The following is a 25,935-nucleotide window of genomic DNA, read 5'->3' as shown; positions in this document are numbered from 1 at the left end:
AGTTGCTCATTTGTCGGAACTGCCGATATCGGACCACTATAACATATAGCTGCCATAGAAACTGAACGATCGGAATCAAGTTCTTGTATGGAAAACTTTTGCATTTGACAAGATATATTTACGAAATTTGGTATGAGTTATTGCTCATAGAAATAATGTAATAACGGAAGAAATTGTTCAGATCGGCTCACTATAGCATATAGCTGCCATACAAACTGAACGGTCGGAAAAAAATTCTTGTATGGAAAACTTTTGCATTTGACATGATATATTCACGAAATTTGGTATAAATTATTTTTTAAGGCTTTTAGCTTCGGTGCTGCCGAAGTTAACGTTTTTTCTTGTTTTAATATGACCTGTAAATAAATTTACAGACATACTAGAAAAATAAAGGGAAACTGGCTGCTTAGGCCTTCGTCCCATTTTGTATAGATACATATTAATTTACTTATGTGTACATTTCAACTCTAAATTAATTTTTATAGTATAGGAGGCAGATATTTGCTTATATCTTCGTAGTCCAGTATTGCTATAGCGATATGCAAATCAACATTTTGCGATGTGTCGTTGTAGGAATTCGAAATACACGCGAATTATAAATTAAAAATTCACCTTTCATGCTGGATGTACTCTGTTAAGTGGAAAAAGAGGTTTGCACATTCTTCTATGGATGGTGGATGGTGGTCACACTTGATAAAATTGATGTAATCATTTCTGCGGAAATTTCTAATCTAGAATTATACGGAGTGGTGAGCACCAATATGATTCATAGACCTCCGTCAATCCCTCTGCGGTTTGTATGTCTAAAAATAAATGCACGAAAGAATGTCCAAGTGCTTTTCTTTCGGAAACATAGACTTAAAATGATTGATGTCCACTGTATCAGCGTTCCTCACCAGACGACAATGGTAGAAGATTCAGTATTAAATTTAGAGGAGTGTATATCGAAGATCATAACACATGAATCGTACCATATTCACCATTTTTGTCTAATTCACATTCAAAACTCATATCAATGTTGAGTATTGCAGTTTGGTGAAATCGATCAAATACGTTTGAAAGTACGTCACCAAAGAAAGCCACATGGCGGTTATTGGCCTGGAACGAGATGAGATCAGTATCAAATTGGTCGATGCGTGCACTGCAATGAAGCGTTTTGTAAGATGATTACTTTTGCAATTCATGAACGTTTTCCGACTGCTGTGCATCTCGCAGTTCATTTGGAGGAGGCCAAAGAGTGTATTTCAACCCAGAGAATACAGCACAGCCATTGGAAACACCGCCAATAACAAAATATTTCAACAAGATAACGATCCGAAGCATACAGCGCAAATTGTTAAGGAGTGGTTGCTTTATTATGCCCCAATTCAATTAAACACACCACCTCAAATTTCATATTTGTGTATTATTCAACATGTCTGAGAAATTTTGGAGCGTAAAATCAGAAACCATCAGAGTTACCTCCATAAATTTATGTATATTAAGTAATGTTTTTTTTTAAGTTTATTGTTATTAGATAAATTATTAAAACCAACCTGTAACAACAAATTTTTCTAAAAAGTTTTTGTACTCTCACATCAAAGAAAACAGGGGTTGGGTAGATTTTTGTCCGTCACTGTATGTACAAACACATAGAAAGCTCATAACTAAAAAAGGTAAGGTACAATTTCGGATCGCTAAAAATAAAATTAAGGGATCGTGGGAAGTGTTTCGAACATAAAGAGGATTCTTCGTATAGATGTATGTTTCATCAGTTTTGCCCTGATCATTTTTTCATCATAAAATAAATCAAACTAAATAATGCCCATTTTTAAAAATAATTCATCTTTTCGATAACTTAATTGAATTGTTTTGGTTTTTCGTTTGAAAAATTTCACCTGTTTAGTTTTCTGTGCATTCATTAATTTCTAGGTAGGCAACACCAACGAAACTCTAATTTACGTCAAATAATTAAGCATGAGTTATACTTGCATGTACATTAGCTAAAGATATGAAAGTATTATGTTTTTGGAATTTTTGATGATTATGGATATACACCACCATAGAAGTCGATGTCTGATGAAGAGAGTTGAAAAAATATCCTCTTATGTGCTTCCTTGAAAAATGTTTCAAACTGCCCATTTACTATATAAAGGACCCTAGGTAAGCGAAAGAGTTGCAGAATTTATATTGTAGTATTTTAATTATGTTGATAAAGGTATCAGTCCTCGCGTATTAAACAGCAAAGTTATTCTGTTTATGTGCATCAAAAAGGTGAACTTGTTGCCAATTAAAGTCTCCATATCCTTAATAGGATTGAAAGGATAGGTTTGAAAGCTGTTTGGTTACAACGCGAAATGTTTTTCTGGTGACCATTTACTATTTTTTACACCGGCTCTTATGCAGCCTTAAGCCTTATCTTGACTGTGAAATATTTATATGTATTTTCTTTCAAACCACAAATGCTTAGTTCATTGTCCCCCTCGAATCAACGTTTTGCAACTTGATTTCTGGTATAGTTATAAGCCTTTATAGTTTCGCGACTAACGGCATTTTGTGGTGTGGTTATGGTCCGATTGTGAACATCTGTAATTCTAATTTTAACTCAATTTATCGCTTGCACGGCAAGCGGACAGAACATAACATGATAAAAATAAATTGAGAATTACACTACCAATACTCGATTTATATAATACAATACCTACTGCTTTGTTTCAATTTGCTTTGCATCAATTTTGACAATTGAAACCATTGTTTGCAAAGCCACTGACTTTGTTATGGCGGTAAATGTAATAAATCTAATCTAAATTTTTCTAGATTAATTTGAAAGTGGTCGTACTAACTCGTATAGAATCATTAAAAATTATCGAATAAATAAAAAGAAAATACAAACATTATCTAAAAAATAAAAAGAAAATACCAAAAGTGGCATTACTTTGCTTAACCAAACGAAAATATGAGATATAAATTCCAAAGTGAAAGTATTCCACGCAGTACCCGCCGCGGGAAGCAGAGGAAGAGGAAGACCTCCACTCCGTTGGAAGGACCAAGTGGAGAAGGACCTGGCTTCGCTAGGAATATCCAATTGGCGCCACGTAGCGAAAATAAGCAACGACTGGCGCGCTGTTGTTGACTCGGTTATAATCGCGTAATCGGTGTCTACGCCAGTAAAGAAGAAGAAGAAAAATTTGAAAGTGGTCCTACTAACTCGTATAGAATCATTAAAAATTATCTAAAAAATAAAAAGAAAATACAAAAAGTGACATTACTTAGCTTAACCAAACGAAAATATGAGATACATATAAATTCCAAAATGAGAAAACCATTTCTGAAGGTTATTGAATTCCTAATATTCCTCCTGGCGTATTTTTCCCCATTTTCGTCTGGACAACACAACATTTAAGGTTAGATTAATACCGGTATTCTGCTTGAGACGATTGTCTCATGTCTCTAATTGTCACAATCTTAATTTAGTGATTCTGTCAGTCAGGAGTCTCATTTTGGTATTCTGGCAGATACAGTAGACTACTATACAGTATACTGCTATACTGTATCTGCCAGAATATCAAAATGAGACTCCTGACTGACAGAATCACTGAATTACTATTGTGACAATTAGAGACATGAGACAATCGTCTCAAGCAGAATACCGATATAAATGCACTCTTCACACATTTCGAGCTATATTCACAACACGTACAATTATATTTTGCAGAAATTGTACGATATATATTCGCATCCCGCAACTCTTTAGAAACGGAATTAGTTATTAAAGAGGAAAAGGAACATCCTCCATTGTAATTCAGGTAAGATGATTAAATAACTGAAACCAACTCTCACAAAGTCCGCGTGTGTAGAACTGGCCTTCAGAACATTGAAGAAAAAGTTTCGTAATCAAAAATATATATACATATATATAGCCGAATTTGTTTTGCAAGGATACCAAGTTCCAACATACCGACATAGAGAAGCTCCTTAACGTGCTGTTAAAAGCTGCTTTAAAATCGACTAAAAGGGGTCTTTTCCAAGATTTGGCTCTTGGTGAATATCTGGTCAGTTGTTGATTTTCTAATCTAATGTCTAATCAGTTTGTTGACGGTGGGCTTTAATCTTTCGTACAATACGCTCCATATAACCTTATACGCGATGTTGAGGAGGCTCATCTCACGGAAGTTGGCGCAGATTGTGGGTCTCCCTTTTTGTGGATTAGGCAGAGCACACCTAAGTTCCAAACATCGGACATGTTTTCATCCGAACATATTCTACAAAGAAGCTGATGTATGCTCCTTATCCTCCTCTTCTTATTTCGTATAAAATATTGTTCTAATAATTAAAAAAAAACAATGTTTCAGCATTAGAGTTGTGTTATGTGCACCATGTATGTGCATTAAAGTGCACCAAAAATTATCGGAACTCGATGCTTTGCATGACTTAAAGAGTTTACTGTTCTATTCTATACTTCGTACTAATACAAAACAAGATGCATCTTGGAACCCAAACTATGTTCCCGGTTACCTCTTTAAGACCGATTGGCCAATTAACCGTTCTATATATTCTTGCACTAATATCCATTTAATCTCGTTGCTGAGATCTCTTTGAATGCCGCTTGACTATCTCCGAGTATAGCAATTTGGTCATTACTAAAGTTGTGATGTTTCCACACACTGTCTTATATCAGATTTCCTCTTTGAATATGCTCGAAAAACGTCAAATGGATGTGAAAAGATTAATGAGCGAACGCACGACGGACATACAGTCTCTTGGAATTCAAATTGTCCTGTAATTATGATAATTTATATAAATATTTATAACACTATATCTTCTCGATTAGCTTAACCGACCGTTTGAACATAATTTATCATCAGCCATACAGGTTTGTTGGTCATAAGTCCTTTTGTTCCATATGCAAAATTTAGTTCTGCTTAACTAAGAAACAAACAATCATTCAAAATAAATTAGTTTCTTCGGTTATTTACACTTTTCTATTTAAAGTTAAATTGGGGTGCAACTATTTGTGTATCTAGAATATAACGGATAAACACGAAGTTTGTAACAACATTTTATTCATTTTTTTTAAGTATGTAGAAGTGAAAGCTTTTGAAGGGCTTCATAATAGTCAATTTGTGGGATGTACAAGGTGCGTTCCATAGTAAGCAGGACTTTTTGAATCAGCGCTCCCTGGTGCGCCAAAAAATTTAAAATTTGAAAAAAAGTGGTTTTTGACCAAAAAAATTGTACTTTATGTTGTTTAAACAAATTTTCAAACTTAACTTTTCTTAGTTTTTTTTTAGCTTAAATAGAAGATAATTGAATGCCAAAGATAATAAACTTTGCCCCAATTCCATACGACGTTTAGTTTGTTTTTCTATCCGCGATGAATACCCAATTCCGAAAAATCTCAAGGAACTTCGATCCTTTCTAGGGCTAGCTTCCTATTACAGTAAATTAGTAAAAAAAATGCTCATATGTGCAAACCGCTAACAAGTTACTTAAGAAGATACAAATGACACTTATTAAAAAATAAAATCTAATATAAAATGAGATTATGAAGCTATCAAAACAATAAAAATATTAAAATAAAGCCTAAATAAACAAGTCGAATTACATCATCCAAACTTTAATCGATCTAATGGTAACTATATAATATACTATAACTTTACATTTGTCCTTCACGGACACCGACTCAGCCTTAGCAAACATTAAAGCAGGATTTAAACCCAAAATTAGCGCAACATTCCATTCAGAAGTACAAATGATATAGATAGCGAAAAAGAAGAAATCTTAGATTTTTTTTCATAGAAAAGCTCATAAAAACGCAAACAGTAACATAAAAGAAATAATGGAAACCTGAAAATTGAAGCTACAAAAATAGTAAAGGACTGTGTTGTCCAGTAAAGCAGCTATTGAGAATTCTGTACAAATACAAAGTAATATACATATATCTTTATAATAAATGAAAAAGACTTACAGACTCGAGAAATATTTAAAGAAATTCGTTCAACATACGTTACAGGAATATCGTGAGGATACAATCTTAACGAAGAGTGTAATCTTATCCGACAAAACATCAAAAATTCTGACACTCTTAAAACTACTTAGTAACCATGTACTGACCCAAATAATTATATTTAACAATGAAAACAAAATATCACTACTATCCTAATACTATTGCACCAAATTTGTGCATTGTCTCATTACAGCTATAGTAGACGTCATACATATTTCGTGCAGCCATGTCCCATCCATCAAATTTCCTGAATAGCGATGATGCCGGATTATATATTTTGAGGACATTCACCAGCTGGATAGCGGTACTTTACCTATAGATGGTACGAACATTCCAGATGCATATCCGTAAAAGTTCCTTTGTGAATTCGCTGTAGTTGTCAACGTTTGAGGAGGTCAATATCCAAAGCTTTCGGTTTCCTTTCATTGGAATTACATTTCGTTTACGTTGCGCAGGGTGTATGACGCAAGAGTAGGGATTGAATATGGTAGCTCAACTGTGGCCGGATACTCAGGGCAACTACCGAACCCCATTTACACCCCGTATTATTTATTTCATTCAATACAGGAATTATACTTTTAATAAGAAAAGTTCTTATTTTCTGAATTTTTGTTAATTAAGTAAGAAGTAAAAATAGTAATAGTAAATATGTGTAATGAACTTCAAATCCATAATATGCTCTCTAACACCATGTTCATATACGATAATACCCTCTGTGTGACTCTAATTTAGCACCATCTACTTGTCAGCATTGGAAATCTATTACATTATCACAGCTGATTTAGACATTGCAAAGAGAAAAAAAATGTGGAGAAACAAATGTATTACGTTTAATGAATGTGAATTCTCCTGAAAATCGACTTCCCAAATAAATCATCATTCGTCCATTATTTCCATTATATGGAAAATATTTGAAAGAAGACGGCTTTCATAACAAAATACTATATAACAATGTTTTCTTTTAATAAATATTGAGGATGTAAATTCTTGAATGGCAAAAACATCTGTTTTGTCATTTGTCATTTAAAATTAAGGCACATAGTATAAAATCGACGATTCATTTGAAAGAACATTCTAAAATTTTGGAAGCTTGAACTTTCACTCTTCAGAAAAGATGAACTTGCACAAATTTTGTTAATAGGAAAATTTTAATATGTATCGGTCCAAACATCGGTGGGAGACCAGACCGTTATTTGATGGAGCAGGATGACTGAGCGGTGTTAAAAATTTAAAATGCAACGACGAACCGACGATAACATGGGTAAGAAAGCCGTCAAAACAAAGAAACGAAACTGGAAATGGTAGGCGGCAGCAGTATTCCATCGGTGCTCAAAGCGAAGATAACCATTCGTCGCGTGGTGGCCCCAGAACATGCTCTGCTGCAGGGACAGAATCTAAACGTGCCAACTACTAACTGGCCAAAGCTACATCTTTCAGATCAATAAGGCGGCAGAGGATATTCTGTACACAAGGTTCGGGAAGATAGCGTGGGGCGTTGAAAACGTACTCCTTCGCCTCAAGAAGCGCCATCCCGCGAACGACAACAGAAACACACCGAAGACGGGTGAAGTTGAATAGGATCTCAGAATAGAAGAGATCATGGCTACTTGGCTTGTCCCCCAGTCAGCAGCCCAATGGTTCAAAACCAAGAGCTGAGGGTACTCCAAGTGAACCTCCATCAGAGTAAGATCGCCTCTGCCGTGCATCTTCTCAATTTAGAGAAGATCGGATTCGGCGCGCATTAGCGTAATTAACAAGGTAAGATCAACGATATGGGTGGAGAAAAGTCTATTTTCCCATATTGATAACAGTCTTTCAACAGATGACGGTTGTGACGGCAAAAGGTGTCAAGGATGAGTCTCTACTCCTTGCATCCTGCTGCATGCCACATGATTGCGAGGCGTCAACGTTAGACCTCCAAAAGCTGGCGGCTACATCCAACAGAAAGAAGCAGGCGTTGGAGATGGGCGCCGATGCTAACGCCCGTCATTCGGTTTGGGGCAGCCCCGACATCAATCATCGATGTGAGTCCCTACCCAATTATATATTTCAAAAAAGTCGTTTCAAACATAACACTATACTCAAGGAGAGAGGCATTGGTAGAAGACTGGAAAGTGCTTAGCACACCGTCGTTCTCTGACCCTTGATTAATCTACTTCTCCTATAAATGGAAGGCAAAGATCAAGAACGAGGGAAAATACTAGGAATAAAAACTGGGATCTCTATAGGCAGATAATATTGTGTTACACTCAGGTTAGAGTAAATTTCATACCGCAGGCAGGTAGGAACAAGCGAACCTACTCAAAAGAGTTTAGGCTTATAAGCTTAACTTCCTTCGTACTGAAAACGCTAGAGAAGATCTTGGACGCGCATATTAAGGCCGCAGCGCCTCTGAAAAACTTGTTCAAGGCGCTGCACGCATATACGAAGGGCAGATCAGTAGAAACTGCACTCCCTACACCGGTATTTAATATCGAAAGGGCTCTTGAATGTAAAGAGTATGCTCTTGGAGCATTCCTGGACATTTCAGGAGCGTTCAACAACGGTTCTACAGAATCTATTCTGAATAGCATCTAGTCATTAGGCATTGATGCCTCTATACAACGTTGGATCAGAAGCCTGTTGACCTCTTGACGGATAAGAGCAAAATGGAACGACGCTAAAATGACGAAGGAAGTGTGTAGAGGTACTCCCTAAGGTAGAGTACTATCTCCACTTCTATTTACATTAGTGGTGAATATCCTGCTAAGGAACTTTGGAGGTAAAGCCCCTAGGATAGTAGAATATGCGGACGACAATGCCATCTTAATAACAGATACATAGGAGTCTATAGATCATTGCAGTATTATGACCACCAGCCTCAGTACAGTCCTCGTGTAATATCGTGAGTTTTCTAAACGTCTTTTTCATGTCTTTAAAAATTTTGTACAGTCACCCGTTCAATTGAATTTCACTGGGAACCCACTATCAGTGCGCGTCCTCACTACGGCATGTACTTCACCATCTTTTTTCATTTAAATATTATTTATGGATTAATTTAATGCAACACCGTACGTGTTGCTCTCTTGTCTGTACGGAGTCTTCTGCTTTTGACAAGCTAAGTGTATTTTAACAACAGCTAGGTACATATTTACGCGTTCTGATAGATGCCTCGTTCTTTTTCGGTCAGCTCAAATAATTTGAAAAGAATTGATCAAAAATCATGAATCTCAACAACAGATATATAGGAGAATAGATTATAATCAACCTAGAGTAAATGACGAAAAATTACATGCACGGCTATTAATATAAAACGAACAAGTAAGGAGGGGTTAAGGCGGGTGCAACCGAACATTTTATATTCCTGCAACTTGCAAGAATTAAAGCCAGGGGAATACTTCATGGTGTAAAAGGTCAACCTGAGGATCGAAATCCAGCAATTTTATATATACATATACTATACCAGCAGCCTACCTCGGCTTCACACGGGTATTAAGCAATCATTTCAAAAGTTATAATTTTGTACACACTATCCCACACATACTTTCTTGCTTTTGCGTGGGACATTTAAAATTAGTAAAGTAAAAGAAAAATGGAACATGGAAGTATATTTTTTGTATTATTATTATTTTTTAATTTTCGTAAAAAGACCTTTCCTACATATTTTATTATTTTGGTTGTTAGATTCATCAGTTTCACCTTCCTCATTTATACATTCATTAATGTAAAAACTTTCGTCTTCACGTACCTGTAGAATATTTTGCAGTATTCGATAAACTAATATCCCCCGACATGCAAATTTCAGGAACGGTTGCTTTGTATTTAAACTACTGAACCGTCCTTTTATTAAAACAAATGTTTCTTCGTTTCGCAATTTGACGCTTATTCGAGATACCAAAAGCAGCCAGGTTTTTCTCCACCTGATCTCTCCAAAAGAGTGGAGGTTTTGCTTTTCCTCTGCTTCCACCGGCGGGTACGGAAATAATCACTATAAGTGATTGTTTGTGTAACATTAAAGTGAATAAATAAACCAACTTCGCCATCAAGCATATAATTTCAAAGTTGTCATAACCTTGTACGCTACGAACATTGATTCTCCACCATTATTATTTGCATTAGCATATTTATAGCCCTGAGAGACGACAGCGCTAATATGCATTAGCGGGCTTAATTTACATTTATTTGCGCATTTGACCCATATCAATGCAAGTTTGTAATCCACAAGAATTCCGTGCATTTGGTTGAATTTACTAAATTTTAGTAGGCAACACTGCTCAAAAATGGCCGATTTTTGCTATTTATTGACAGATGTCGCACTTTTGCTATCCATTTTTCCAATATTCTTAACTTTTTTGCACACTTTTTCCGCATTACAATCAATTATTGCTATTAATTTCGCTCTATTATCTTTTAACGTAGATAATAATAAACGAATTTTTTCGTTAAATTTATATTGATTTTCCAAAACTACCAAAATTTCTTTTAATAATTTATCTTATTCATTTTTACTTCACTTTTTTTTTTTTTTAATAAAGAAACAAATTTCACTATCAGCTGTCTAAATGCACAAGCCTGCCGTCTGTCACCATAAAATTTCAATTCGCATTAGCGTTGCTTAAGGCGCATTAATTTTGCTCGTCTGTCAGGGCTATTAGTCGATGTGGAAAACAGGAATTAGGGAATGTTGAACTTATTCCAGTGTGAGAGCACCTCAAAATTAGCATTTTTTATAACATTTTCCATTATGACCAGAGTGAACGAAATTATAATTTTTGGGCATTTATCAACCCAACGCCCAACATTTAGTACGAATAAAAATTACTATGCGAGGGCTGGTATATTTATTTCTGGCCTAATAATGAAAATAGGAATATTTATCAAACGAAAATGATTTTTTTTTTGCGTTGGATTTGGCTCGTCTTGGAAGACCCACACAATCGATTGCTGTTTTGTTTCGGGCTCATACGCATAGATCCATGATTCGTCACCTCTGACGATCTTATAAACGTCTTTTGAAGCACCGCGATCGTATTTTTTCAGCATTCCTTTACACCAATCCACACGAGCCTTTTTTTGTGCGATTGTCAAATTGGCCGGGATCCAACGAGAACAAACCTTTTTTACGGCCAGGTGTTCATGCAATATCGAATGTATGCTGGTGGAAGAAATGCATAGGCATTCCTCTATCCGTAGGTATGTTACATGACGATCTTGCATTATCAGTTCACGAACAGCATCGATGTTTTCTGGCACAACGGCTGTTTTTGGACGACCTTCACGGAATTCGTCTTTGAGCGAGCGTCGACCACGATTGAATTCGTTGTAACAGTTTTTCACAGTGCTATAAGTAGGATGGTGCTTCATAGCCATACAAAGATTTTAGTTCATCGATGCACTCTTGTCGTGATAATCCACGTTGAAAGTTGTGAAAAATGATCGCACGAAAATGTTCACGAGTTAATTTCATTTTTTGGCCGAGATGAATTTTTTAATTCTCTGTAAATAAAACAATTCACGATTAAATGACAAAACGTTCTGAGTGATGTTATGCTAAAAAATGTCAAACTTTCCAATGGAAATGTCAGATTGCACCTGGCAACATTTAGTCTTGCCTTCTTCTTCTTCTTCTTCTTTACAACAACAGCGCGACAGTCGCTTCTTCTCTTCGCTACGTGGCGCCAATTGGATATTCCAAGCGAGGCCAGGTCCTTCTCCACTTGGTCCTTCCACCGGAGTGGAGGCCTTCCTCTTCCTCTGCTTTCCGCGGCGGGTACTGCGTCGAATACTTTCAGAGCTGGAGTGTTTTCATCCATCCGGACAACATGACCTAGCCAGCGTAACCGCTGTCTTTTAATTCGCTGAACTATGTCAATGTCGTCGTATATCTCGTACAGCTCATCGTTCCATCGAATGCGATATTCGCCGTGGCCAACGCGCAAAGGACCACCAAAAGGAAACTCGCAACGTCGACTCATCGACTTAGTCTTGCCTAGTAATATATATAGCGGCCTATGTATAGTGGTTATTTATTATATGGAGAAACTATTTAAATCGTTTTAAAGTATATTAGAACAACTGACTTTTAATCTTTCAATACCCGATAAAAGAATTTAGGCTTGTCAGCTCTCAGTCATTAAATGTTTTTAATCATTTTCCATTGAAAATAATACTATAATGCTTCAAATTACAAAACGTTTCATCACGTTTTCACAAATTTATTTAATTTTCATTGTATAACATTTATTATAAGTGGTCTTGAACGATGCAACAAATCCCTCCGTTTACATATTTTTTTGGTAAGATTTCAATCTGGCCATCGCTCGTTTCCAATTCCAGTGAGAGAGGAGTTAAACATCTCCTCATCTCTGGTGGAAAACGTTAACCAGAGTATCGCAGTTCATTATATTAGGGATATGAGGTTTAGACCAATTCCATTATAATGCAGCCCTAACCCATATAATTAAAAAAAAGAAACTTGTCTATGTTCATTAGAATTTTACACATTTTGAGCATTTGATATATTGGGATGAGAAGGGATCAAGATAACCTCATTACTTTTAACATTTAAACATATAAAACTAGTTGGAATAACGAAAATCAATAAAAGCAGTATATGGGATTTGAAAGTAGTATGGCCTCGCTTTTATAGTATATATTTTAACCAACACTACATTCAATTAATATGCCACAGACAAACAAAACGCTTCTAGGCTTTCATCAAGGTTCCTCACATACAATCACTAATCAGATGGAATAAACGCAGCCGGATGTTCAAAAAGCTTGATATTAATTATATGAGAACTAGGTCGATTTTTCGCTCAATTTCATCCATTTCAGACACAAAAATACACTCTTAGAAGTAAAAAATGATTTCTCTATTTGATTAAGATAACTTACATATTAGCCAATAAGACACCCGGAAGTTCGAAAGTCTTTGCTTAAGGGATATGGGGGCCAAGGGAAGTACTGAATCGATTTAACTCATTTTTTGTTTGTTAAAAGTGAACTAAGTATATGTACTGGGGTTCGCATATTCGGTACTTAGCGGCTCGATTTAAACAATTTTTTTGGGTTGGCATCCTATTCGTCAAATCTGTTATCTCGTTATATTATTTGCTGCTTGATTTGTACAGCGGAAAGTAAAAAAATAAAAAGGAATTTAAAATGTTAATGTTATCCGTGGTTGTAGTCCAATTACGCATATTTTTACACTGTGAAATAGGAATGTTAAAATAATGTCATAATGTTATCGCACTTTTAGTATCTCGCCTTTACTTTTTAGTTAACGAAGCGATAAACAATGTTTCATAACGATATCTTAATTTTTACTCAAGTTATAGCTTGCATGAACGGACGAGCAGACAGATAGTCACACGTGTTTTAAATCGTTTCGTCATTCTGATCATTTACATATGTACATATACATACTCCTATATTTATCTCCATTACTTTTGTGTGATACGTACAACCGTTAGGTGAACAAAGCTATTATACTCGGTAGCAACATGTTGCAAGAGTTTATATAGTTTATGGCCTTCAAACAAAGTGAAGAGTATTTCATTGTAATTTAATCACGATTTCATAGAATAATAGATGCTTAACAATGGTTATGTATACTTTTATTCTTTGTTTATAATTATTTTACCCAATATTTTAAACGCAAATATTTCAAAAACCTAAGTATAAGTTAGCACCCCACACATTCAAAAAGTATCATATGCTGCATTAATATCATATGATACAAAGCAATATAATATGACACCACTAAATCGCTAAGAGTGCGACACGTGTAGTGGCAACCTGTGGGAAGCGCAGCGTCAGCGAAATGCCAACCTGTGGAAAGTGCAGCGTTAGCAAACTCCATACCTGTTGCAGCGCCAAACCTAGGTTTAGAGTTAAGCGAAAATAATTGTAAAATTCAGTTCTTACACAGAATTCAATAAAAGAGCATAGCTCCCAAATAACGAAGCATTGCTCCCAAAAAAAGGATCATAGCTCCCGGAAAACATTTTTTTATTAAAATTAATTAAACTTTTTTAACTGATATACTTGTATTTTCGTAATTGGGAGAACTTCCTCTATGCGCAAATACCAGTTGAATTCGGCGGATGATATTCTAAAATGTATCCGTGAACTGTGAAACTTGAAAAATATTTATCGATTATAGGGCAAAAAAACATCTTTTTGAGCAAATTTTGGCATGATTACGATTTTTTTGGTCCCGCGATCTGAAGGTATGGGCGGATAGAGGGGGTCCTTAGGATTAAAAAAATTATACACATGTACCCACCTCAGTCTTTTTGTCTTCTAAAGACCTGTGTTGCCACATATTGTGTTGTGAAACACTATTCAAAAATTTTCCGTTTACTATTTTTTTTCTTTCATATAGAAAGCGGTCTTCGGCCGCGCTTTAAAAAAATAACCTTGGTTGATCCAATTCCGTGGAAAAAAGATAACTCTGGTCGGTCCAAAACCGGGGTGTTCAGAGTTCTTTTGTGTCGAACTTCTTTTGGCACTAAATAATAATAAAGATTATAGACAGAAAATTTCTTTTATTTGTTTTTTCACTACACAAAATGTGGCAACACTAACTTTTGTAATAAAATATATATAAACATTTTTTAAAGTATATTAATTTTCTTAGAAAGCAGTGTAATTAAAAATATGTTAATTGAAAAATGTGTGCGATTTGAGTTAAATATCGTGAAAAGTATTACTTTCAGAAGTTTTTGAAATTTGAATACAAATATCTCGAAATCTATGACTCTGAGATTGGTATATGTGCATACATTTTTAATCCTGAGGTTTTCCTCTATCCATCCTTACCCCATCAAATCTCGGCACCAAAAGAATCGTAATATTGCCCAAATTTCAGAAGCCAAATCGATTGTAAAAGTTTGAAAACTACGTGTTAAATATATGTAATTAAATATCAGTTGCATGCATTTCGTGCGAATCAATTTGTTATGAAAAATACATATATAAAATTGAAAGGCAATAATCTACAATGCCGTTCACAGTTCAGCGGAATGGAAATCGGAAGTAAGTATTTTAAACAATTTTCATTATTTAATTTCACTATTTATTATAGACAAATACTGGAGCAAATAGAGCATTGTTTTTGTTTAGGAGCGTTCATTTTAGAATAGCATCCTCCGATTTCGGGATCAAATGGGTATGTATCGATAGAAGAGATCCTCCAGATCAAGAAAGAATTTTTAACTTTCCAACACTCCATTAACACTTCACTTATTCGTTTCTACCCATTTATTTTATATTAAAAAGTTCAAAAATAGCTTTTTTTTAAATATTTAACCTTTATTCAATTACTTACTTACACAATAACAAAAGGGTTGTGCTCAAAATTGAACATGTTCGTTGCTGCCAAAGTACGGACAACAACATTATATTTAAATCATTTATATATTTCACAATGTTAAATAAGATAAGAAATAATCTAGCTATTGTAATCATACAGTCCACTACTAATAAATATCTATGTTCAAATATATTGAACATACCTACAAAAAAATACATAAATAAACACATAAAAATATATGCATTGATATGCAGCATACAAACATATATGAGGCACGCATGCACTCAAGAAATATATACTAAGCATATTTACTTAGGTTTGGGCAATTGATTACAAATGCACATGTGCACTTGAAAATAACCCAAACCAAGCAACATAAATTATGGGTTAGTTCGTAAACGCAGTAACTTGGTTGCACTGCATATTTGCAGGGGCAACGCGTTCGTCAAAAAAACCTGCGGCATTACTGCTCTTTGTCAAAAGTTTTTTAATGCATGCAGTTTGCAGCACTTCGGCAAATTGTCGCAGCCATTGCAGTAATTTTTTTGAAACTGCGTAGAACCAAAGGCGAAATGGAAGAGCGAGTAAAATGATTTCTAATTCTACATATGTATGACTTTAATTATTAATATGATTATATAATAATAATAGGCCTTATTTACATTTAGATCCCATGAATTTTTTAAATCACTTTTTAGTAAAAGATTTCTTCTCTTTACTTGTTTAATCCTTTTTTTATTGTAATTCAATAAAATATTCTCACTCTGAGTTTCCTGGTTATCAATAATTACGTTAATTAAAAATTCCATTTCTCTGGCGTTCGTAAATGCGAAAAAATTCTTCGCAGCACAATCGCAATGGCAAGGCAGTAGAATCGCAATGATTGTGCAGTAGCAACCACACTCGGCAAGAATGCAGCAGGGTTGCACAAAATTACTGCGTTTACGAACTAACCCCATACTTGTATGACGCACACACACACATGTATTGTATTGTATAGTTGAAAACAACCCCATGTGGTGTGCTGTAAATATACATGTACATATATGTGACCTGGTCTACGGAAAGGGGGCTTAGGTGTCAAAAAATCAATTTTCACTTTTTAGTTGATTCGGATGGAAGATGAGATGCTTTTTCTCGTGATAGAATCCAAAAAGTCATAACTTGTTTGAAAGTTCCCTAAAAATGTTGAGAAATAAGAGTACTCGGTTTATTTGCCAGTCCGTGTTGGCGCACTGTTACACCTTGTGCGGCAAAATGACGTACTAAATGTTCGTAACGCTTCTTCCCACACGCATGTAGAAAAAGGAAAAACGAACGACAAACAGGTACTCTGTAGAAGGTAAATGTAATTTTATGCCTCATAACTTCTGTATCCTGTCTCTGTCCATATTTCTTCCGCCCAGCAAGCTTTGCGTATACACTTTCTAGCTTTTCGTTACTCATAATTCCAGCTTCGATGTGACTTAGTATCACTAAATCAAGTTCATTTTTCGACATCTCTAAACAATTGTTCCGCGTACTCTCGATCATTTTCCGTGGTATCAGTGTAAGACATTTATTATTACAATAATCTTTTGACAGAAATTTTGTTATCAGCTCTTCCTCCTTTACTTCAACAACAGACAGGTCAATCTTAACAAAAGTTTGTTCGGTATCATCTTCTGCCTGAGTTACATATACTTCGCCTTCATCATAATCGCTCTCTTCATTGTTTTCATCATCCATTTCATGGAAATATTGTCCGTATACGGCACTGAACTCCTCATCAACACTCATGTTTCATTTCATGCGAAATGCGAAGACGATAATCAACAGAAACACTTACACAAATGTGATAACAGAACATCCGGAAAGAGAGACGAATGAAAACAAGACAACAGCAGCTGCGCGGTATTAGAGTAAACGTCACTTCTTCAGTGGTACTTTTTTAAATGTTCCACACTAGCAACTTACACGATGAACTATAATACTATATCGACCAAAAACAACACTTACCGGACGTCCTTGAAGCCTCTGGAAAGGAGAACAATTAATGAGATAACGAGAAACTGACGAAACGAGTTGTTTATTTTTAACAGCTGTTTCCCAGAAAACTACATAGTTTTTGCACGTTAGCTCCCTTTTCGTAGACCAGGTCACATATATTTATTTAGATAAGTTAGACATCTAAAATAGTATATAAGGTTTACAAATTAAAAATAAAACCAGAATCAATATATTCTCACTCAAATAAGGTCTTTATTTTTCCCCCACCAGCGGTAAGAATTTAAAGATTCTTATTTGGGTGTAACCGTTTGATCTTACATATCAAACATTTGGTCCTTCGAGCCGGATTGTTGTCTCAGCCGAAGAAAAGACCTGTATAAGGAAAATACAGGCAATATATCGCTCATTTGCTGCAAGACCGGCATAAGTCAAAACAATCGATTCTCCAGAAAACGCGTTTAAAGTTTTCAACTGACTACAACCTTACACGGTGACTCCAACCTTACACCTCTTCTCAAGCGGAGCGGAATACCTCTTATTCATATGAATTTTTCACTCAACATGAAGTATGATATAACGAACAATTCTGCAGCATTAACTCAAAAATCACGTTTTTTGATTTATGCCGGTCTTGCAGCAAATGAGCGATATGTATGTAAAAGTCCTATTATATATGAATGTATATAGGCAAATAAATAAGAAATTGTAAGACGGGTCCATATTCCCGCATATTTATTTGATTCACATAAGCCGTTTTAGTACGAAACTAAACGCTGTGTAAAACTGTTATTTAAAAAAAATATTCAGCGGCTGTGAATCGAGGCACAGCAAGGTCAACCAGGCGACCAAAACAATTATCTCCAACGATTTTTTTTTTTAAGAATAAGAACAGTTCATTAAAAAAAATAGTTGAAATGTCGAACACTGCGGACATGGTACAAAGGAAAGGCGATCTACGCGTAGAAATGATCACTTTTGAGAAGAAGCTGCGCGTAGAACACATTAGATTTGAAAAAATAAATCTAGATTATACAAGAGCAATAAGCCCAACAGATAAAATGATAGGCTTTATAGAGCAGGCAATTGAAAGAAGATCGGAAAAAATTCGATCTACAATTGCAGAGGCAAAGCTGAAAATAAGAGACGACATTGACATGGAATTTTACGAAAACCGTCTCGAGATTTTATGGAGCTGCATGGAGAAAGATATCGACGAATTGAAGATGAAGTATAACAAATAATGTAATATTTTAGAATAAGAAGATCTTTCCTTTGAAGTCACCGATACTTTGCGGGTATTAAAAAAACAAATGGAAGTCAACTTAAAAAAAACGGAAATATTGGAATTACCAAAAATAGAATTACAAAAATTCTCAGGCGAATTCCGAGAATGGCAATCATTCAAAAAGCTCTTCGAGGAGTATGTCCATAATAATAAGGGCATTAAAACTCAAAAAAGATGAGCTATTTAAAATTTTGTCTTCAAGGAGATGCTAGACTAATGGTTAGTCACCTGATAACGGGATCAGGAACAAATTACAACACTGCTTGGGAATTACTGGCACGCAGATATGATAACGTACGCAAACAATTTAACGACAATCTTGAAAAGCAATGCGTTGATGACATTCTCAAGCTGCGCGAAGAAATTAGAGATGTTGAAGTTGATAAGGGAAGTGGTTCATACGATGGTCCAGAGGGGGAAGACTAAAATGCAGGCGAATCGAATGAGGAATCGATAAATGTAACTATTGGTGAAGACGAACAAAAACTTTTGCATGATAAGGCACCTGATGAAAAGGAAAAATGCACCGATGCAGAAGGTGATACTTCCGGCAAGAATTCAGCGCAAAAGGGTACAAAAACGGTTGCAGCTTTGGATGACACAAGAACATCCAAGGGTGGATCCAGCAGCAGTAAATGCAGCAAGTCTGATGACGATAAATCAAAGAGAAAAGATGAGAAAAAAAAAATCATCTTCAAACAAGACTTCGCAGAAGGATGACAAAGAAAAGTCTTCAGTGAATATCTCTACAAAAGCGTCGTCCACAGGAAAGCAGACAGCACCTTCACCTAATCTTTGGGTATCCGGGTTATCTTCATTAACGAGGGCCAGTGATCTGAAAACTATATTTTCTAAATATGGAAAAGTTATTGGAGCCAAGGTGGTCACCAACACCCGAACTCCGGGTACACGTTGTTATGCCTACGTAACAATGTCATCATCGTCGGATGCATCACACCGAACTCCATAGACGGATAATATCAGTAGAGCGCACTAAAAACGAAATCGGCAACTCAACAAGTGTCACCAAAACACGAGTGGATAAAACAAAAAAAGATGAAGACAAGAAGATACGAGACACAACTTCTAAGACGAGAGACGACAAACGTAAAACTATTGATACAAAGAACGATGCATCAAAGAAACCTGAAGTGGAGAAGAATAAGCAACGCGATAAAGAAAAGGACAAGGACCATAATAAAAAATACGTAAAAGTAAATGAAACTATTGAAATATCCGAAATAGATCCAGTTGGAAAAGCGGATGTAGTAACAACCAATTGGGAGTTACTAATATCATGGCAGCTTGCGTTAAAACAAGCGGACAATCTAAAAACCAAACGTCGATTACAATCTGCGGTTAGAAGTCACTTTTGCCGCCCGGGAGAATGTTCAAAATTGAACATGTTCGTTGCTGCCAAAGCACGGACAACAACATTATATTTAAATCTTTTATATATTTCACAATGTTAAATAAGATAAGAAATAATCTAGCTATTGTAATCATGCAGTCCACTACCAATAGATATTTACATATGTTCAAATATATTGAACTTACGTACAAAAAAATACATAAATAAACACATAAAAATATATGCATTGATATGCAGCATACAAACATATATGAGGCACGCATGCACTCAAGAAATATATACTAAGCATATTTACTTAGGTTTGGGCAATTGATTACAAATGCACATGTGCACTTGAAAATAACCCAAACCAAGCAACATAAATTATACTTGTATGACGCACACACACACATGTATTGTATTGTATAGTTGAAAACAACCCCATGTGGTGTTCTGTAAATATATATACATTTAATTAGATAAGTTAGACTTCTAAAATAGTATATAAGGTTTACAAATTTAAAAATAAAACCAGAATGAAATATTCTCAGTTCGACTAAAGACTTTTTTGAAATCCCCCCACCAGCGATAATGTAGACCTATTCTTGGCCGTTTTCAGTTCTTTCGCGTTGACCTCCTCTTTGCTTTCAACACCGGGATTTATCAAGATAATGAAAATTCTGAAAGAGTTTTTATTAATCATCATAAGATAATTAATTTTTTATTGATGGTATAATTTTTCTTGTTTACTTATTTTATTCTAATACAAAATATTGTGCTTGTTTGCAACCATTTTCTTATTGTATGAATAAATGGATTTTAACGAAAGTTAAATATGGAATTAAAGTTATTTTTGCAGGATTTAATACAAAGCAAATGTGAAAAACCGAATTTGTGAAGTGCTAGTGGATATAAAAGTTAAAAATAAACATTCTGTCAAGAAAGTATCCGGAATTTATAAATAAAACGAAAAATTTTCAATCATCATCCAAATTTCTTTTGTCGCCTTCAAAGTAACATCAATTTGAAGCGATGCACATGTGCCAACGCTTCTCCTAATCGTCAAAACATTTTGTTATAGGCACTTTCCGGGATGGCGTTCAACTCTCGCGTCGAATTTGTTTTGATGTCCTCAATTGAAACCCTCGAAGTGAATATTTCAGTGTGAAGAAAGGTAAAAGTCACATAGAGCTAAATCGGGGAGACTCGGTACTTGCTCAATGATATTTGTTAAGTGTTTGGCCAAAATTTAGCACAACTACGTTAAAAAATTATGTAAAATTCGAAAACACTACTGAGGTCGACTGACACAAACAGCTGCTGTAAACATACTGGTTGACAGATTGCGCTAATTTTTGGCATCATAATTAAGGATAGTTATAAAAAAATTTACCTGTCTTCCATATCAGCGGGAGATGAGAGGGGGAAATGAAGAATTCCTGATACTTTCTTGACAGAATGTAAGTGTAAAATTCATTATAAATTGAAAAGCCGCGCATTTTTAATAGTTGAATTTTTGAACTTTAAATTCAAATATCTCAAAAACCACAAATCAGCGGCAACTTTATGTATTGATATATTTTCTTGATCTGGAGGACCTATTCTATCGATACATACCCAGTTAGCCCCGAAATCGGGGAATGCTGTTCTAAGTCCTAGCCGTTTAGTGTAAGCTCACCCATAAATTGAGCAGCACCAAAACTACCCGACTTGTCCGATGCTATCGTAGAAGTTGGCAGAACAATTAAACGTCCTCAAAGATCTAGCACGATCCAGCAAAATGAAAAGGCGTCTTGTGTATAAAATGTGTATTGAATACAGAAGTGTCTTATGACATTTCATCAATAACAATGAGGATAGCAGTTATATGTAATGAGTGTCCTATGAAACTCCAATACTTAGTAGCACCTTGTCTGTGGATGCCAATGTGTCCATAAACATAGCGTCCTGGAAAAGTTTCATCAGACGAATTAACTTTGTATCTTAACTGCTAGTAGTTCCTAGAAGATTGACTGTTATTCCCTCAAAAAACGAAACAACGGAAAAGTAAATAAACCGAAAACGAGCATAATCTAGCAACAAAATAACAAAATTTTGTTTTCACAACCACTTCGTAACAACACTGTGAAATCATCAATTGATTTTTTTGTTCACAATTCAAAACAATTGAAATAAGCAAAACCAAAACAAATGCGCCGAATATCGTTTGCGTTTACAATTTATTCATATGGAAGTAGTCATTTTCTGCTGGCATAAAATTCACTAGCAGAAATATACAACTCTCTCAACTTTTTACGCTCTCCTCTGCTAGTTTCAGCTCATTTTTTTGGGTTAGAAAAGGATTTTGCAGCAGAAACTTTGTTAACAAGTAATAGTTAGCAGTTATAAACCAAACTTGCTGTTTTGAAAAATTGTGATGATCATGAAGAGGAGAAACAATATTGAGAGAAATATCCCCAACATATGAATAAGTTTGCGAAGTCATTGAATAAAGTAGCGACAGTAGCAGTGTTATTCTCAATTCAAATAAAAATTAAACAACTTTTTAGTTTTGTGTATTTTATGTAAGTATCAAATTTAACAATGAAATACCAGTCTAAAGTGTTTTTTTCTTTCGCGGTAATCGTAAGAAATTTAAACCTAAAACCATATATTCTAACCAACCTCAATATCGATTTGAATTTCTATTCGATAATGAACAGGTTTGATTACACATATGCTGATCAACGACCATAGAACTATCAACCCCTCCCAAGGAACAACTTTAAGCAATCTCAACGATTCTATAACCCGTTCAGAGAGACCAACAAGCAGCAAAATGCGGAATAATTCTTTTTTTCAAGAAATTACAACATCAACAAGGTACAACGAGTAAACCAGACGAGACCCGAAGACCTACAAACACTTGCTCTACATACTGATGATATCTATGAGACAGGAAGTGCGTTTTAGAAGAACATACGAATTATCGTGTCTCCAAAGGCGGTGTCAAGCGACAGGTATATCATTTAATATTTTAATTGATACAGGTGCGACAAATAATTATATTGGTGTTAAGTGTAAAATAGGAGAATCTATATCCATAAAACCGGTTAAAGTTAAATCGCTTAATGGATACTCATTGGCCAAAGCTATGGAAATTATTACTTTATTCAATCATAATTTAATATTTTTTGAAACCGAAGCTTTAGAGGAGTTCGATATGCTTCTGGGTGAGCACGGTCTTAGATTCTTGAAATCAGATTAACATTTTCGAGTATTAGCTCTCATATAAATATAAAAAGCAAGTAGTTAGCAATCAAAAAGTGAATTTCACAATCAATATCGACACGTATAAAACTGAAATTGAAAATATCATGAGAATAAATGACGAAACTAACGAAGTTCTTCCAATTACTACCACCATACAAGCTACAATTACGACAGAATCAGAAGATCCTATTTGAATTTATAAACAAAGATATATGTAAATTGTTAGATAACCAAATTATTCAACCTAGTAAAAGTCTTTATAATTCTCTAATCTGGACCGTCGCAGAAAAGGTACCGATAACGAAGGGAAACCTAAAAGACGAATGGTAATGAATTTTCGGAAGCTTAACGCTCAGACTTTCACTGATGATATCCTATCCCAGATGTTGTATGACAATGCAAAATCTGGGTAAAGCAAGGGTTTTCACAACGATAGACTTAGAGTCAGGTTTTCACCAAATCTTGAATCTTGTGTGAACGAGGCAAAGTATGAGTTCCTTAGGATGCCGTTCAGTTTAAACAGCGCGCCTTCTATATTTCAGCGTAGCTACGGCCATGTACTTACTTGCATTGGCAAGTTTGCTTAAATTTATACTGAGGATGTATTCACATATTTCTCCTCACCTGAGGAATACATATTCGTACAATAGTAAACGCACTACACAATCGCATTATGAAGATTTCAAACGAGGAATTGCAGACATATGTATGTATAATAAAAAAACCTGTAGATCCAAATAAAACTCAAACTATAAAGAATTATCCAACTCTAAAAAATTTAAAAGAAATACGGTCTTGCCTTGCAAGTTATTACAGGAAATTTATACAGAATTTCGCTGCAATAACGAAACATCTAACTACATTTTGCGGAGACAATGGCGGTGTAAGTCCAAATCAAATCACAAGAGTCTCAATTAATTTCGGCGAAACAGCACATGATAAAAATAAAAGACACACTACAAGCACGAGTTGAACTGTTTCAACCAGACTTCAGCAAACCTTTTGAACTAACGACGGACGCCAATAACTTTGTACTCTGTACTCTCTCAGAAGAAGAAACCTATTTCGTTTATATTTAGAACTCTTCGTCAAACTGAACAAAATTACAGCACGAATGAAAAGAAACTACTCGCTTTCGTTTGGTCAATTCAAAAATTAAGAAATTACATAGTATATGGTGTAGCAGATTTAACGATTATACATACTCGTCACTCATATTTTCGATTTCCTATAAAAATACGGAGTTAAATTAGTATGTATATAAACCAGGGCATCAAAACGATGTCGCTGATGCATTGTCTCCCCAACAGATTAACAACACTTCAAGTTGCTCACAACATTCAGCTTAAAGTTCAACCAATCTAGTGGAAATCTCTTCGCAAAATATTTTTTCGTTTTCACAACACACACTTTTTTATTCGAATAAAGAAGAAATAATAAATAATAAACCCCTATGGTAACACAAGCGAACACAGACCAATCAAACAACCAATTGGAACCGCACCAATAGCAAACCTCGTAGGTGAACACACACAATTAAACTTATTTCACATGAACGGGAGCACATACATCAGCACAACTGATAAATACTCAAAGTAGTTCCCTGCCAGCCATGACCGTTAAAAACCAGTGAAAAATAGGCCGCGTGAAGATTCTACCCACTTTTCCCCTCACACGTGCGTATACATGGGATTATACATCTCTGTTGCGCTCATTCAGCAGTGCCATATAAAAAAGTATATCTGTCCTGCTCTAATGTCCCCAATCGACGGCTGATGCAGGGTTGCATTTTTTGATTCCTACTTTGAAAATTTCTTAAAATTTCAAACAAAACTTAAATTTTTAAATTATTAATTTTATTATTTTTAATACATATTATAATTAAATAAATAAAGATATATAATATTTAATTTAAAAAAATAATTAATATCTGAAAAAAGATTGAAACAAAATAAAGGTTATTAATGCCTGAAAATAAATAATAATTACATTGAATTTATAATATCTAAAAGAAAAAGAAAGATTAATTGTATTATAAAATGATAATAAAATCTGAAAAAAAAGATTAATTAAATAAAAGAGTGATAAAATCTGAAAAGAAAGAATAATTAAATAAAAATAATAATGTTACAAAAGTAGTATTAAGTTTGGTATTTGTATTGCTGTACGCATCCCTTATTATAAACATTGGGCGCCGCGGCTGTCTGCTTGTCTAAACAATAGCCGCATTTGGTGCCGTATAGCATTATGTTCTTATAATTGCCAGACGCAATATTATAGAAGGACACTTCGGCATCAGCAAGGAGTGCGTGGCTATATAAGCCGTGGCAGCGCTAACGTGATCATCCAGTGCTAAGAGTAAACTGTTATAGTGACGACAAATTGCGAAATAAAGAGTTGTTGAATTGAATTAAACAGGTTTTGGTTTTATTTGTCAATCCAGAGATACGAACCTAGCAAAGTAAGCTAGCAACATCTGAAAGAAAAGATAAATATTGTTTGATCATTTAAAATATAAAACAAACATTTGTTTTCACATATTATATTGGATTGTGCAGGCCGCCTTAAACGCATAAAATACATACTTATGTACATACATATGTAATTATTTTTGCTTATTATATTGGACTGCGCAATCCAATTTCAAAGTACACACACTTTTTTCACATACTTACTTAACAATAAATATTTGCTGCTTCTGATGATATTGCTGCTGCTGCTATTTCTAATTCATTTCGATTTCCAATGCTATAAAAACAAATGAAGGAATTCTT

The 25,935-nt window shown here is 34.9% G+C and overlaps 1 pseudogene; it reads left to right on the top strand.

Annotated features, from left to right (window-relative positions):
- Window positions 1-10,485: 10,485 nt before the first annotated feature.
- On the top strand, window positions 10,486-20,459 carry LOC125775434 (scaffold attachment factor B1-like; annotated as a pseudogene).
- Window positions 20,460-25,935: the final 5,476 nt, after the last annotated feature.

Source organism: Bactrocera dorsalis, chromosome 1 (assembly GCF_023373825.1).
Source record: "Bactrocera dorsalis isolate Fly_Bdor chromosome 1, ASM2337382v1, whole genome shotgun sequence".
NCBI classification, from domain to species: domain Eukaryota; kingdom Metazoa; phylum Arthropoda; class Insecta; order Diptera; family Tephritidae; genus Bactrocera; species Bactrocera dorsalis.
The sequence above is the reverse complement of the archived record's forward strand: the minus strand, read 5'-3'. Positions and strand labels throughout refer to the sequence as shown.